Here is a 15,381-nt window from a genome sequence, read left to right as displayed (position 1 = left end):
ATTGGTTGGTCACTCTTTCTCCGCTGTATGATTGAAGCGGAAGATTTTGAAGTTAAGCTTTATGTGCTCTGATTGGTCGGATTTCTCTTAGCCGGGTTTATATGGAGTTAGATTTGTTTCACAATTATTCAATCAAAAAATAAAATCATGTCAAACAAAAAAGGTAGTATTCAATAAAAAAAAGTGAAACAAAGTAGTATTCAATAAAAAAAATTAATGTCAAACAAAAAAGTAGTTTTCAATCAAAAAATAAAATCATGTCAAACAAAAAAGGTAGTATTCAATAAAAAAAGTCAAACAAAGTAGTATTCAATAAAAAAAATTAATGTCAAACAAAAAAGTAGTATTCAATCAAAAAAAATTAAACAAAAAAATCTTTAAAACTTTTTAATCATAAAAATAATTTTTACAAAACAAAAAAAATGTTTAAAGAGCATTTTTTTTATTTAAATCACAAATTTTTGTTTGAAACTTTTATTTTTGCATATCAGAATTTTTTGGCTGACAGCCAAAGTTTTTGGTTGAGATTCTAAGTTTTTTTTTAAGCTCCTGTTTTTTGGTTGAACTTAATGTTTTTTGCTTGCGATCGCACATGAACATCCTGGGCGGGGCTTAAGGACGAGCAATGTAAGACTTGTTCCGATTGGTTAGCGCTGACTAAAGCGGATGACTCCGACTCCCTGAGATCTCAGAACCCTGTCCCGAACTGCAGGGATTCGGTGATGGGACACAGAATGTGAAGGGTAAGTAATATTCACAAAATTACACCGTTTAGCAGCTACTAAAGAAGAAATCTTACACAATTTATGACGACATTCACATATTTTGTCTGCCGCGATCCCCGGTAGCATATTATGCTAGGTAAAGTGCATAAACTAGGCTTGTGTAATATTCGCCTGTCTTTATGTTGAATTCGTTAACCAGCGCACCTCTGTCGAGTGGCATTAAGCGTGGAAAATACAAAATGTATCTGGAGGAAATATGTGTTAAAAACTGTTGTGTAATCTCCGTTTGTGTGTGTGTGTGTGTGCGCGCGCGCGCGCGCGCTCTGTGTGTGTGTGTGTGTGTGTGTGTGTGTGTGTGTGTGTGTGTGTGTGTGTGTATTAACTAGCATTGAAGCTAAAGTGGGAAAACAGCGGATTGTTGCACCAATGTTATTAGGTCCACGTTAATCTGCACCACACGTCAAGTGACTGCAGATTATTTATTTATCAAGCACATAATCAGTGTTGTCGATGAGGGGAGACAATGTAACTCTTAAATATATATTTTCATCCAGATGTAAAATGTAAAACTAAGCTGGTAGGTCACAGGCTGAAGGAGGATATTCATATAATTTATGTTTTTTGTTATTTAGTGTGTATGTGTCTTGTACTTAGTTTTATTCCGAATTAGATGTAATATGCCTTTTGCTGTCCCCATTCCCCATTCTAGTATGACCAGCAGAGTGCAGCTGAAGCAGGACAGACTTGTAGGTATTACTGATTCCTCCAGCTGCTTGAGACGATCAGAACATGAGGATGGAGAGACCAGCAAGTGTTGAGTCAGAGAAGGCCAGGTAGTGTTGTCTGTAAGTGTTGCTTTTAGGGGCCAGGTGTATTTGGCTAACTATATTTCTCCAAGTCACTTTATTTATTGGTTTTGAAACTAATCCATACTTATGTGTTGATAATGGTACATTGTAATAAAAATACAAAAATTACCACCAACATCCTGGCAGAAGTCCTAAACAAGTTTATATCCAAGCTTTTTTTTGCATCTGGAACGCATTAAAAGCGAATTACCAAATTTGCTTTATTCCCCGTTATGTTAACGTTCAGTTATTTCTCCCTTTTTCATCCTCACTGCAGCTGGAGCTGGACTGGAGTTCTGTTTGGCTTTGGTGGCTTCGTGGACGGAGACATCGGCTGAGCTAAAGCGGCTAACAACGCAACGTTTTCCGTCTCCTATCATAAACTTTGCTTTTCTTCAACATGGAAAATACTCCTACACAGTAGCTCTGTTTGTTATTTTGACATCAATGCTTTCCTGGTGGCCAATTGATCCTCTTAACCACTGAATATATCAGAACCACCTGGACTGAGCTGGTTTCGTCAGAGGGAGCTAAGACTTCTCGATAAAATGACTTCCCATATTTTAAGATGTTCTTCTGGTAAAATTACATCTTTATGATTCTAATATGACTGCATTCTCATAATTAAAAATACTTGTAACCTGGTCATAACACTCCATTATACAACTCACAAGAGGAATGATAGAAATAAAGCCACTTTGTAAAAGTATTTTGTGTATTTTGTTTTAGAAAAGACATTGAGGGTTACTAAAATTAAATGTTATGAAAAAACTGTTCAGTCATATCATCCAGCCTTATTCAGTACATTATTGAATTATTTTACTAACTGCATATTACCTAATATTCAGATTTTTTTGCTGGTATTACTTGAAAGTGTTTCATTTTAATATCTCACACGAAGGCTGAATTACATGCAAATACTTCACATAATGTTACATAATGAAAAAGGTTTACATTTTATTGTAAGTCCAAACAGTATAACAAAATGAACAATGATTATATATAATACACTTCCCAGCAGTTACTTGGATATCAAACTTGTTTGTCTTTACTGGTAATGAAAACTCGTCACTCTGGAGGAGAGAGGAAGAGCAGCTCAGCCCAGTCCAGGATCACTGCAGTGTTAGGGTAGCTGCTTAAAGTCTGCAGGTAGATTTTTGCGTATCTGGTCCTCCGGTTTTCAGATCCTAATTGTAAATAAAAAGTTAGCCAACGTTGTGATGATCCAGCTGACTGTGGACTGATGGTCACTGTACTGGTCAGCGAGGTGCAGGTGCTTGGATCCAAGGGAAAGGCAATTTAACAACAGGAAGGTCTCAAGGGGTCGATAGACCTGGGTGAACATCATAGAGAGTCTCAATCATGGCTCAGAAACGCATCAAGAAGCTTTATGACGCAAACCTGAAAAACAAAAATACGAGTAATTGATGATATTTACCTAGACAACATAATCAAAACCCAATAAGCCTTAAAATCTTTTTAAGAGTTTTAATTGAAAATAAACTGACGATATCTCAGGAAATTAAATGTTCAAGTGAAACAGTTACTGTATCACAATAAGAAACTGCAAAAAGTATTTCAGAGGTGTAACACTGAAGTTACTGAGAAAGAGTAAACTGAAATATTTAGTAATTAGAAAATGCATGTTAAAATCTGAATACTTTTTTTTGAATGTAGCTGAAATCAATTTAAACTACTAGCAGACTACAAGACACATACACACTAAATAAAAAACTCAGAAATTATGTGAATATCGTCCTTCAGCCTGTGACCTACCAGCTTAGTTTTACATTTTACATCTGGAAGAAAAAATATATTTAAGAGTTACATTGTCTCCCCTCATCGACAACACTGATTATGTGCTTGATAAATAAATAATCTGCAGTCACTTGACGTGTGGTGCAGATTAACGTGGACCTAATAACATTGGTACAACGATCCGCTGTTTTCCCACTTTAGCTTCAATGCTAGTTAATACACACGCGCGCACACACACGGAGCAGTTTTTAAAACGTATGTCCTCCAGATACATTTGGTATTTTCCACGCTTAATGCCACTCGACAGAGGTGCGCTGGTTAACAAATTCAACATAAAGACGCGCCCCGCTTTGCCATCACTTGCTGCAGAGGATCACGTTACATTGCAATCAGTGTTGCGGAGGAGCACTCATTGAAGGAGGTCCACTCTCAGCATGGATTTGAACTTGTGTCTTTAATTACTTCAGCAAAGCTCACCGTTTTTACCAAATTCTGTAGCTTTCGGTGTAATTCTAAATCTGCTCCTTAGTCGCATCTTTTCCGGGTTGCTACTGCCTCTAGTGACGTGGGGGTGGTAACACAACTAATATAATTACATTACTAAATCAGAATACCGCAAAGTCTGTTATTTATTATTAATTTTTCATTCTCTTAAGAATGTAGCGCTAATTAAATGATCTAAACAAGACCTTAAAGTGGTTTCAGTTTCTCTCGATGGCCAACCTGTTGAAACTGTGGCAAATTTTAAATACCTTGGGTCGTTCCTGGACAGTCAGCTCAACTCTGCTGAAAACACTGACTATATTTTGAAGAACTGTTCTCAGAGAGACTACCTTTTAAGAAGACTTAGTGATCATGGAGTGGCCCGACTCTAGTTGGGTCACCCGTATGTCTTGAATTTGGGGGGGGGGAATCATATTTTATTTATCACTACAGAAGGGTTCAGTGAATGCGCATATGAAACTGGTGGGTTTGGTACCTCAAAAAAGGTTAAGAACCATTGGTTTAGATACTTAAATAGCAAATTTATACAAGAACAATGTCCAAGAATATTGCCTACTAGCATAATCTAAGGTTAATGTTAGCCACAAAGTTTAAGTAAAACTCACCTTCGTATCAGTGAATGTATAACGAGGCGTACATCTTAAAACCTTTCTCCAGCTTATTTGTTGGGGCTTCGGATCAATGTACAAACCTTGGCCACGCCCTACAAGCACCTAGTGTAAAATGATGTTTTTATTGGATAGGAAACAATCGAGCCGCTTTTCCCCGAACGCGGAAGCTGAGGTGCAAAGAGTCCATTTGGACACAGCTGTTTTATGTTCGACTCCCTCTACTGGTCTGGAGCACTTCCGTTTTCAGCACTTTTTGTTTGCATCGTTTCTTTTGTTTGCTGCATTTCATTTTCTTTTTGTTTGCGTCTCTCTTTTTGTTTGCTGCATTTAATTTCTTTGGGTCTCTTTTTTTACTTGCATCTCTTCTTGTTTGCTGCATTTAATTTGTTTGGGTCTCTTTTTTTGCTTGCATCTCTTCTTGTTTGCTGCATTTAATTTGTTTGGGTCTCTTTTTTTGCTTGCATCTCTTCTTGTTTGCTGCATTTAATTTGTTTGGGTCTCTTTTTTTGCTTGCATCTCTTCTTGTTTGCTGCATTTAATTTGTTTGGGTCTCTTTTTTTGCTTGCATCTCTTCTTGTTTGCTGCATTTAATTTGTTTGCGTCCCTTTTTTTGTTTGCATCTCATTTTTTGTTTGCTGCATTTTATTTGCTTTTTGTTTGCGTCATCTCTTCTTGTTTGCTGCATTTAATTTGTTTGCGTCTCTTTTTTTGTTTGCATGTTTTCTCTGTTGCAGCGCATTTGCACCTGTCGGCCACCGTAGAGATCACACGGTTCAGGACTGAAGGAGCCCAACTGATAACAAATCAAAATTGTTTTAAATGTAATGAATGTCTTCAACCTTTTTCTCAGATATGTTGATGGACATACAAACATCTGTGGATTCTGAACCAAACAAAGATTAGTCTTATTGCAGCAATATTTCATATGTGCCTGTTATTTAAAGTGCATGAGGATCAGAACTGAGGCAAAAAATTTATTTTGATAAATGCATGCCTTTATCTATCTGTATTTGCAAAGGCTCACCCAGGAACACCTGAAACACTAATCGGTAGACTACCTTTGTTTAACTCATTAAACCACATCAGGCCTCACAGTTTTACAGACATAGCTCTTGGCAGACACAAACCCCATATGCATTAGAGTGAGCAGGAGGTGCATAATGACATCTGAACTATGTGCATGTGGGATCCATGAAGGCAGGCTTCAGTATTTATATGTCTATGTAGAAATATATGGATGTACATACATAACATTGAGGAGGCAGAGAGGTATAGGTTGGGAGGGAGGAAGGGGAGCAGGGTTCATAACTGCTTGTTATTCATAAAGGCAGCTGCTGTATGCAGCAGTGTGAGGGAGAATTCCAGTGGAGCCTCTCTCTGGTCACACAGCCTGTGTGGAACACCATCAGACGATGACAGTTGAACATTACACACCTCCAAATACCGGTTGATGTCTTGCGGAGCATTCAAATTTAGAAGACACAAACATTGGGAACTTATCAGAGTAACAAATCTTAAAGAAGCAAATAAACGATAATATCCGAATCATAGGCATTATTAGGGCTTTGTCAATCGGTATTGTCATAGACAAGGGCTTTTCAAAGTGTGGGTCATCTTCAGAGGCCTTTTTACACAAGGCTATATGAACTGTGATCGCAGGAGAGCAGTTTGTACTTTTAGCTCCATAAATGACAAGGCAGCTGAAGCATTACATCATGTGGTGCTATGCAGAGTTAAAGCAGGTAAATCTCACAACATTCGTGAAACAAATAAATGGAACATCAAGTATAGCATCAGCATAAAGTGCAAAGAAATAATAGTAATAAAGTATTGTTGAGGGGTGGGGTATGGTTGTTGATTTGCTCTCTGAAGGGGTAGCTAGCTTTCCCACACTTTGAAAACCACTGCTGTAGAATAACGAACAACTTCATTGTGTTACATTACTGATTGAAGTAAGTATTTTACCATTAATATGTATGGTACATTTAGAATCAACTTTACTTTGCCAAAGTCTTGTAAAATATATTGTAAATATAATATACAGAAAACAACATATTTTTTTAATCTAAAAATTCTAGGGTCTTTCTACATGAAGTTAGTATGGTCTCTCTGAGAATGTGTGTTCTTCCCATACTCCAGCTTCTTCCCACAGAACACATGGGAAAACAGCAGTAGTGGATTGAGATAACAAAACCATCTGGTAAGGAGGCAATGAAACTGAACACTTTTTTAAGTTCTGGGAAGGTGGAAGGGAAATATGACTATGTGTACAGATGGAGGAAACCCTGAGCAAGGAAAGTGACTTATAGACAAAGGGATCTTATTCAACCAAAAAACTGACCCAAGAAAAAACTAAGAAACTCAACAGAGGAATCAACTTGTAGAGAACACAAATAGTTTCTACAATTAATAATCAAAATTAATCTAAATGCAAAAACAATTGACAAACAAAAATGAAAGAATATTGGATTATGACAGTCACAGTTCACTTTTCTATCCATTTTCCAGAAGCATTGTCCTTTTAATTATTTTTATTATGCACATAAATATACAGCAAGATAAATAGGAATCCTGGAAATAATCAAAAAAGTTTAACTGCAGCTTTTCCCTTCTTCCTGACCTGCTAATATCTACAAATGCAATAACCATAACATATCACTTTGATGCATCGTTTCATAACTTGCAGACAGCACTAACTGGTTATTGATATGATGTGTGGTAAAAATTAGGTTGTTTTTGCATATATATTTTCATTAAGGTTATTTATGCAACTTACCGTAACCCAAAACAAGCTTATAAAATACAATGCGGTTTTAGGTCAGTTAGGATTAGCAAAAATGTGTCTGTTTGCTAAATGGCAGAAAAAAAATTATGATTTTTTTTCCTAAACTCTGACTTAAGTCAAATGTTCCTTACATAAGCTTGTCACATATTTTATGTATTCATATATTGCATTTCCCATTTAATTAAAAACAAAATGCAAAATCTGCACTATTCCATCCTTAGAACTATATTTATACCAATCAGTTGCTCAGAGATTGGACCAGTTTTTCTTTAGTTCTGAATGGGACCTGTCTGCTGTAGCTTCACATATGACCATCTAATTCTGGGTATGTATAGATAATGGATGGCTGGAGGGACAGATCTTGTTTATAATAAGCAGATAAAGTACTAAAAAGCCTGTTTTCCCTTTAATTTATTGCATGCATTACAATTAAACATGCACTTTGTATTTAATTTGGTGGTATGTTGAGGGTCTTTGTCCAATTGGAACACATTGGGGCAATGTTTAACTTCCTGATTTACTGAAATACTGAATATTTCTACATGGTCATTTATTTTGTGAAGTGAACTAGTTCGTTCCGCAGTAAAACATCCCTACAACATGATACTGTACTTCACTTGGTGTTTGCAAACTTTTCTATTGTTAATGTTTAAATGACATTGTTGATTTGATTTTAGTTTTCACCAGACCATAGGATATGTCTCCGGAGATTGACATGTTTGCAATTTCAAACATTCTGGTTTTTTTTGGTGTTTTTGGATCAATGCATTCTCACTCTCCAGGTGCTTCTGAGCCCATGTTGGTACAGGACTTATTTACTGTGAATAAAGAGACTGACGCCCTGAAAAACCTATGGACTCAGAATGGAGTTAAAAGTATTTTATTCTGGAGATGTAAAAACTCACTAGAGTGGCCCGGAAATTCAGTCATGACACGAAAAATAAAGTGTTTTATAAAAAATGTAAAAAAAGACAGCAGCAACAGCCCACTGGATCATCAGCTGCAGCACTGCAGAGGGAAGGGGAGAGATCGGTGATCTGAGAAACACTCCAAATGAATCCATTAGTGTGTGAGATAAACACACTAACCTAATCTGCCGATCAGCTGTAGTACTGATCAGCCGAGAGGCAATGAAAGGAGCAGACGCTGATGGAGAGGTCAGGGGTGAGAATCTGGGAAAGAAGATCGCTGATGCATGGAGACGCTCATGTTATCCGCTTCGGTCTATGATGACGTGCTAAACCCCCCATATCGTTCAGCACATGCACAATTCCTCATCCAAATCCTGGGTCAGACAGGCAGTGCTGTGGTCATTCACAAAGAGGCAGAGAGAAAAGTAATTATTTGTAGGAGCAGGCATCAGTGGGAAATGTAAGACATGTGTGGGTCAAAGCCCAGATAGACAAACAGCAACAATTAGACAAGGGCAAGGCAAAGGGGACAATCCAGGAACAAGAGCAAGATCACAACTATGAGGATGAGATGGAGAGTGCTGGAAGAATTCTTGCATAATGTGTTTGATAATCTTGCAGCATGAGTGTGTCTGAGGTAGGTTTAAGAAGAGGAGTAATCAGGGAAGCAGCACAGATGTACTGAATAAATGGTAATGAGGATGGAACATGGCATGAATTGGCTCAGAAAAAAAAGACACAAGGCTGATTGTGAATATCACAAGAGAGATGTCTACATGGTCAACAGACTGGAGGTCAGGGGACTGAAAGGAAGGAGCGCTGGTTAATCAACCATTTCAGAGAGCAGTGAGGAGATGTGAGATTGCCTGGAAAGTCTTTATATCTTATTTGGTAGTTTGTAGGTCTGGTGGATGAGGGCTATATACCCAATTGGGGCTAAAGTTGGCAGATCCAAAAAGACTCAAGTGTGTTGAGGTGCTCTGAAAGGTGGCAAGGAGATCTTGAGAGAACACCAGGAGGTTGAAGCCAGCAAGGAAAGACAGCAGCTGATTGATCACTTGACATCTTCAGATTTCCCACTTGATATCCTCCCTTTGCATCTCTTAAAGGAAACATTTCACATTACTGGGCCCAGTATTCTACAATTGGTAAATTGTTCTTAATCATGTTTGCTCTGTTGCTTTCAAGCACACTGTAAACTGTTATTAAAAAGAAACATCTTGGAAGAAAACAATTTCTACATGTAGGCCTTCATCTGAAGTCTTTTGTTCCACATCAGCATCTGGTGGATATCCATCCATCCATCCATCCATCCATCCATCCATCCATCCATCCATCCATCCATCCATCCATCCATCCATCCATCCATCCATCCATCCATCCATCCATCCATCCATCCATCCATCCATCCATCCATCCATCCATCCATCCATCCATTTTCTTCCTCTTATCCGGGGTCGGGTCGTGGGGGCAGCAGCTTCAGAAGGGAGGCCCAGACTTCCCTCTCCCCAGCCACTTCTTCCAGCTCCTCCGGGGGAACCCCAAGGCGTTCCCAGGCCAGCTGAGAGACATAGTCCCTCCAGTGTCCTGGGTCTTCCCCGAAGCCTCCTCCCGGTGGGACGTGCCTGGAACACCTCACCAGGGAGGCATCCAGGAGGCATCCTGACCAGAGGCCCGAGCCACCTCAACTGGCTCCTCTCGACGTGGAGGAGCAGCGGCTCTACTCTGAGTCCATCCCGGATGACCGAGCTTCTCACCCTATCTCTAAGGGAGAGCCCAGCCACCCTGCGGAGGAAACCCATTTCGGCCGCTTGTATCCATGATCTCGTTCTTTCGGTCATGACCCAAAGCTCATGGCCATAGATGAGGGTGGGAACGTAAATCGACCGCTAAATCGAGAGCTTCACTTTTTGACTCAGCTCTCTTTTCACCACAACGGATCGGTACAGCGCCCGCTTCACGGCAGACGCTGCCCCAATCCGCCTGTCGATCACCTGCTCCCTTCTTCCCTCATTTGTGAACAAGATCCCCAGATACTTAAACTCCTCCATTTGAGGCAGGACGACCCCCCTGACCCGGAGAAGGCACTCTACCCTTTTCCGGCTCAAGACCATGGCCTCGGATTTGGAGGCACTGAGCCTCATCCCGGCTCCTTCACACTCGGCCGCGAACCGCTCTAGTGAGAGCTGCAGATCACGATCTGATGAAGCCAACAGGACAACATCATCCGCAAAAAGCAGAGATGCGATTCTAAGGCCACCAAAACGGATCCCCTCAACACCTCGGCTGCGCCTAGACATTCTGTCCATGAAGGTAATGAACATAATCGGTGACAAAGGGCAGCCTTGGCGGAGTCCAACTTTCACCGGAAACGAGCCCGACTTACTGCCGGCAATGCGGACCAGACTCTGACACCGGTCATACAGGGACCTGACAGCCCGTATCAAAGGGCCCGGCACCCCATACTCCCGGAGAACCACCCACAGGGCCCCTCGAGGGACACGGTTGAACGCCTTCTCCAAGTTCACAAAACACATGTAGGTTGGGCGAACTCCCATGGACCCTCCAGGACCCTGCTGAAGGTGTAGAGCTGGTCCAGTGTTCCACAACCAGGACAAAAACCACACTGGTCATACAGGGACCTGACAGCCCGTATCAAAGGGCCCGGCACCCCATACTCCCGGAGAACCACCCACAGGGCCCCTCAAGGGACACGGTCGAACGCCTTCTCCAAGTCCACAAAACACATGTAGGTTGGGCGAACTCCCATGGACCCTCCAGGACCCTGCTGAAGGTGTAGAGCTGGTCCAGTGTTCCACAACTAGGACAAAAACCACACTGCTCTTCCTGAATCCGAGGTTCGACTATCCGACGGACCCTCCTCTCCAGGACCACTGAATAGACCTTACCAGAGAGGCTTAAGAGTGTGACCCCCCTGTAATTGGAGCACACCCTCCCGTCCCCCTTTTTAAACAGGGGGACCACCACCCCAGTCTGCCAATCCAGGGGAACTGCTCCCGATATCCATGCGATATTGCAGAGTCGCGTGAGCCAACACAACCCTACAACATCCAGAGCCTTAAGGAACTCCGGGCGGATCTCATCCACCCCCAGGGCCCTGCCATCGAGGAGCTTTTTGACCACCTCGGCAACCTAGTCCCCAGAGACTGGAGAGCCCAACCCAGAGTCCCCAGGCTCAGCTTCCTCAACAGAAGGCATGTTGGTGGGATTGAGGAGGTCTTCGAAGTGTTCCGCCCACCGGCCCACAACGTCCTGAGTTGAGGTCAGCAGCACACCATCCCCACTATAAACAGTGTTGGTGCTGCACTGCTTCCCCCTCCTGAGACGCCGGATGGTGGACCAGAATCGCCTCGAAGCCGTACGGAAGTCTTTCTCCATGGCCTCTCCAAACTCCTCCCACGCCCGAGTTTTTGCCTCAGCGACCACCCGAGCCGCATGCCGCTTCGCTACCCATCAGCTGCTTCTGGAGTCCCACAAGCCAAAAAGGCCCAATGGGACTCCTTCTTCAGCTTGACAGCATCCCTCACCGAAGGTGTCCAACAATGGGTTCGAGGGTTGCCCCCGCGACAGGCACCAACAACCTTGGGCCGCAGCTCCGATAAGCCGCCTCAGCAATGGAGGCACGGAACATGGTCCACTCAGACTCAATGTCCCCCACCTCCCCCGGAACGTGTTCGAAGTTCTGCCGGAGATGGGAGTTAAAGCTCCATCTCACAGGGGACTCCACCAGACGTTCCCAGCAGACCCTCACTAAACGTTTGGGCCTGCCAGGTCTGACCGGCTTCCTCCCCCACCACCGGAGCCAACTCATCACCAGGTAGTGGTCAGTGGACAGCTCCGCACCTCTCTTCACCCGAGTGTCCAAGACATATGGCCGCAGATCCGATGAAACGATGACAAAATCGATCATCGAACTGCGGCCTAGGGTGTCCTGGTGCCAAGTGCACATATGGACACCCTTATGCTTGAACATGGTGTTTGTGATGGACAATCCGTGATGAGCACAGAAGTCCAACAACAGAACACCACTCGAGTTCAGATCGGGGGGGCCGTTCCTCCCAACCACGCCCTTCCAGGTCTCACTGTCATTGCCCACATGAGCGTTGAAGTCCCCCAGTAGAACAAGGGAGTCCCCAGGAGGGGCACTCTCCAGTACCCCCTCTAAGGACTCCAAAAAGGGTGGGTGAAGTCTTTTGTATGATGACAATATTGAAAAAGGGTTATCTTCTGGTGGTGTGATGATGTTTGTGAAGAGTTTTGGTCTGTTTCTTTTATTGAGGTTGTTGGCACTAGTGCCCATTATAATTATCTTTGCAGGAAGAGGTGCAGAGAGAAGAGGAAGACATGCAGAGAATGACCTGGGGCTGGGAATCAAACCCGTGACAGCGGTGTTGAGGACAGTAGCCTTTGTATATAATAATGATCAACATGTGAAGGACACATTCACATGCTGATGATGGCATGCTACTGGACTGTACAGCTGGCCTGGGGCAGTCTCATAGAAACAAGGGTCCTTCTTTTAGATCCATCTAAAAAGAAGCTGTAGCTGCTACTGGGGAAAGATTCTACTGTTTTTGTCTTGATTAACTTTTTAAAATTATCTTAGCATATGTTTTTAGAACACTTCTCCATCTGGAGAAGTGTTTTGCTCAAGGACAAAAACAACAAAGGCAGGCGGACTGGGAATCAAGCCGGCAATCCACTGATTGCAGGGCAGACTCCCACCACTGTTGCCCCCCATCTACCCTGATCTGGTTTTAAGACCTGCCGTCACATTGAGACGGTACTTTCAAGAGTTGTATTGATCTTTTAAATGTTTCCTGGGTTTGTTTTATAGATATTGCTGCTGCTGACAAGTTGATCACAGTGTTCCTTTGTACAGATTTCAACATAAAAGTCTAAAATGCACTGTCATGGCATGGATTTTATCTTATTTGTCAGAGAAATGTTTTCCTATTTCTATATGAGAGTAATTATCTTCTACCCCCCAGCAGTTGCTGTTTACCCAAAGGTTCCACTAAAATATCGTGGAACGTTTGCAGACTGTCAGAAGTCATGATTATATCACCCTAGTTGTGGTTAATTAGTAGTGACTGCTTAAGTTTTTCCCATCAGTCTATCCATTGTTTGTATACCAGCTTATCCTTGCAATATCGTGCACTCTAAAAAGAAAATAGTTGAACCAACTTAATTGAATTGCTTCTATGGGTAACAAGCAATTCAATTAAGTTTATCCAACTTAATTTATTAAGTTTAACCAATTCAATATATTATAATCATCCAACTCAATTTGTTAATTTTTTTAAAACAAATTTATTGAGTATCTTTAAATAACAGATTTACGTCAGTCTTACTCAAATCATTTAGTTTACTTCAAAAAATGGTAACTGGACTGAACTTATATAGCGCTTTTCCAGTCATTTTGACCACTCAAAGCGCTTTACACTTGTCACATGCACCCATTTGCACTCACAAACGCTCACACATTTATACACCGATACGCAGATCGGTAGGCAACTTGGGGTTAAGTGCCTTGCCCAGGGGCACATTGACATGAAGCAGGAGGAAGCTGGAACCTACAACCTTCTGATCACAAGACGACTACTCTATTCACAGTCACTTACCAGGGAATCTGTCCCTGGTAAGCTTGAGTCTTGGTGGCAGACGTGGGATACAAATATGGTATTGAACTTAATTATTTCAAGTAAATTCAAAGTAAAAAGGTCATTTAAGGAAAAGATTTGTAACTTTTAAGTTATAGTGTATTTATAGGACACTGTAAAAAGAGTATTATTAGTAGTAATAAAATATTTAGTTTGGAACTACTTAAAAGTTTGAGTTGACTTTCTGTAGAATTAAGTCAAAGAGATTTTAAATGTTTATTTGAACAAAATAAATGATTTGAGTAAGAGTGACTTAAATTTGTCATGATAAAACCCCTTTTGAATTAAGTTATAAAAACTTAGCAAATTGAGATGGAAGGACTTAGTGAATTGAGTTGGATGATCATAATAAATTGAGTTGGTCAGACGAAACTGGCATTGAACTCAATTGTTTTTAGTAAAGTCAAAGTGAAAAGTTCCTTTAGGTTAAAGATTTCGAAGTTTTGAGTTAGATGAACACAAATAAGTAAGTTGTCATAGCAAAAGCAAAAGAATTAAGTGAAATTAATGTAAATAAGTCCATAAGATGAACTGCAGCCCAAATACACTTTTTAGAGTGTGGGGTAAGCTGGGCAAGGGTGTGGAGGGAGGAGTGGTGGAGAGTGGGGGGGACAATACTAAGTTTAATACTGACTTTAAAATTCTTTTACGTGCCTTTAATGTCTTACATGGTTTGGCATTCATTTATATAGCTGCTCGAGCCATATATTCTCAAAGGAACATTGGGATCATTTGGCCAGATGCTTTTAGTGTAGCCTATCTAAATCTTAATATAAAGCGAATTTTGAAAAGGCAACCCCTAAATTTTGTACAGCCTGTAACTTGATGTTTGTACTGAATAGTCCATATGTCTTTTAAACCCTCTTGAAAACATATCTTTTCATGTTTGTTTTTAACTCCAGTTCAGTTTGAGTTCCTTCTGGTGTTTTATACTACATTGTCTGCTTATTATGGTGCTTTTAGAAATGGTTTATTACATATTTTTAATTGATCATACTTTATTTTGTTTTGTCTTTTTTAATCTCTAATGCATTTTATTTTGTAAAGTACATTGCCCAACTTTATTTTTAAATGTGCTATAAAAAAGATGGTGTATGTACATATCTGATTTCAACTATTGATAAAAGAGAGCAAAAACAACACAGCCACACTTAGTGTTTACCCAGTTTAGTATATTTTAACTGGAACTGTAAGATACTAGTCCATGTTACTATTTATGCCTAAATCTAAGTAAAAAAATGTAGACACAAGAGCTGCGACAGTTTAAAAAATAACTTTTTTTTTTTTGCATACAGATATGTCCCAATTTTTCACAGTTATTTTTCAAAACCAGTTAGCCCCCGAAGCAGACTCTGTTCTTGTTTATGCTAATAATAAAGGATTAATGACAGACAGCGGCAGCCTTGGCTGTAGAACAGATTCTCCCTCCATTGAAGACTAATAGGGTTCTTGGCTCTGGTACAAAAAAAAACATTTGTCGTGGTGCCTTTGCAAAAATAGCTCCAGAGTGATTGGAGACTGGCTGTGCGGAGGGATACACAATAGTTCTGCGGTT

At 40.9% G+C, this 15,381-nt stretch overlaps 1 long non-coding RNA gene across 2 annotated transcripts; it reads left to right on the top strand.

The window, feature by feature from the left end:
* The first annotated feature begins 572 nt into the window (after nucleotides 1-572).
* On the top strand, nucleotides 573-2,282 carry LOC103482197 (uncharacterized). Of its 2 annotated transcripts, none has more exons than XR_536403.3 (3): nucleotides 573-743; nucleotides 1,435-1,570; nucleotides 1,851-2,282. It is a non-coding gene; the product is annotated as an uncharacterized LOC103482197 (long non-coding RNA). The 2 variants fall into 2 exon arrangements; XR_536402.3 differs by having other exon boundaries at nucleotides 585-743; nucleotides 1,435-1,558.
* The last annotated feature ends 13,099 nt before the right edge of the window (nucleotides 2,283-15,381 follow it).

Source organism: Poecilia reticulata, chromosome 19, assembly GCF_904066995.2.
Source record: "Poecilia reticulata chromosome 19, P_reticulata-male-v2, whole genome shotgun sequence".
Classification (NCBI taxonomy): domain Eukaryota; kingdom Metazoa; phylum Chordata; class Actinopteri; order Cyprinodontiformes; family Poeciliidae; genus Poecilia; species Poecilia reticulata.
This window is presented reverse-complemented; position numbering and strand designations above follow the sequence as displayed.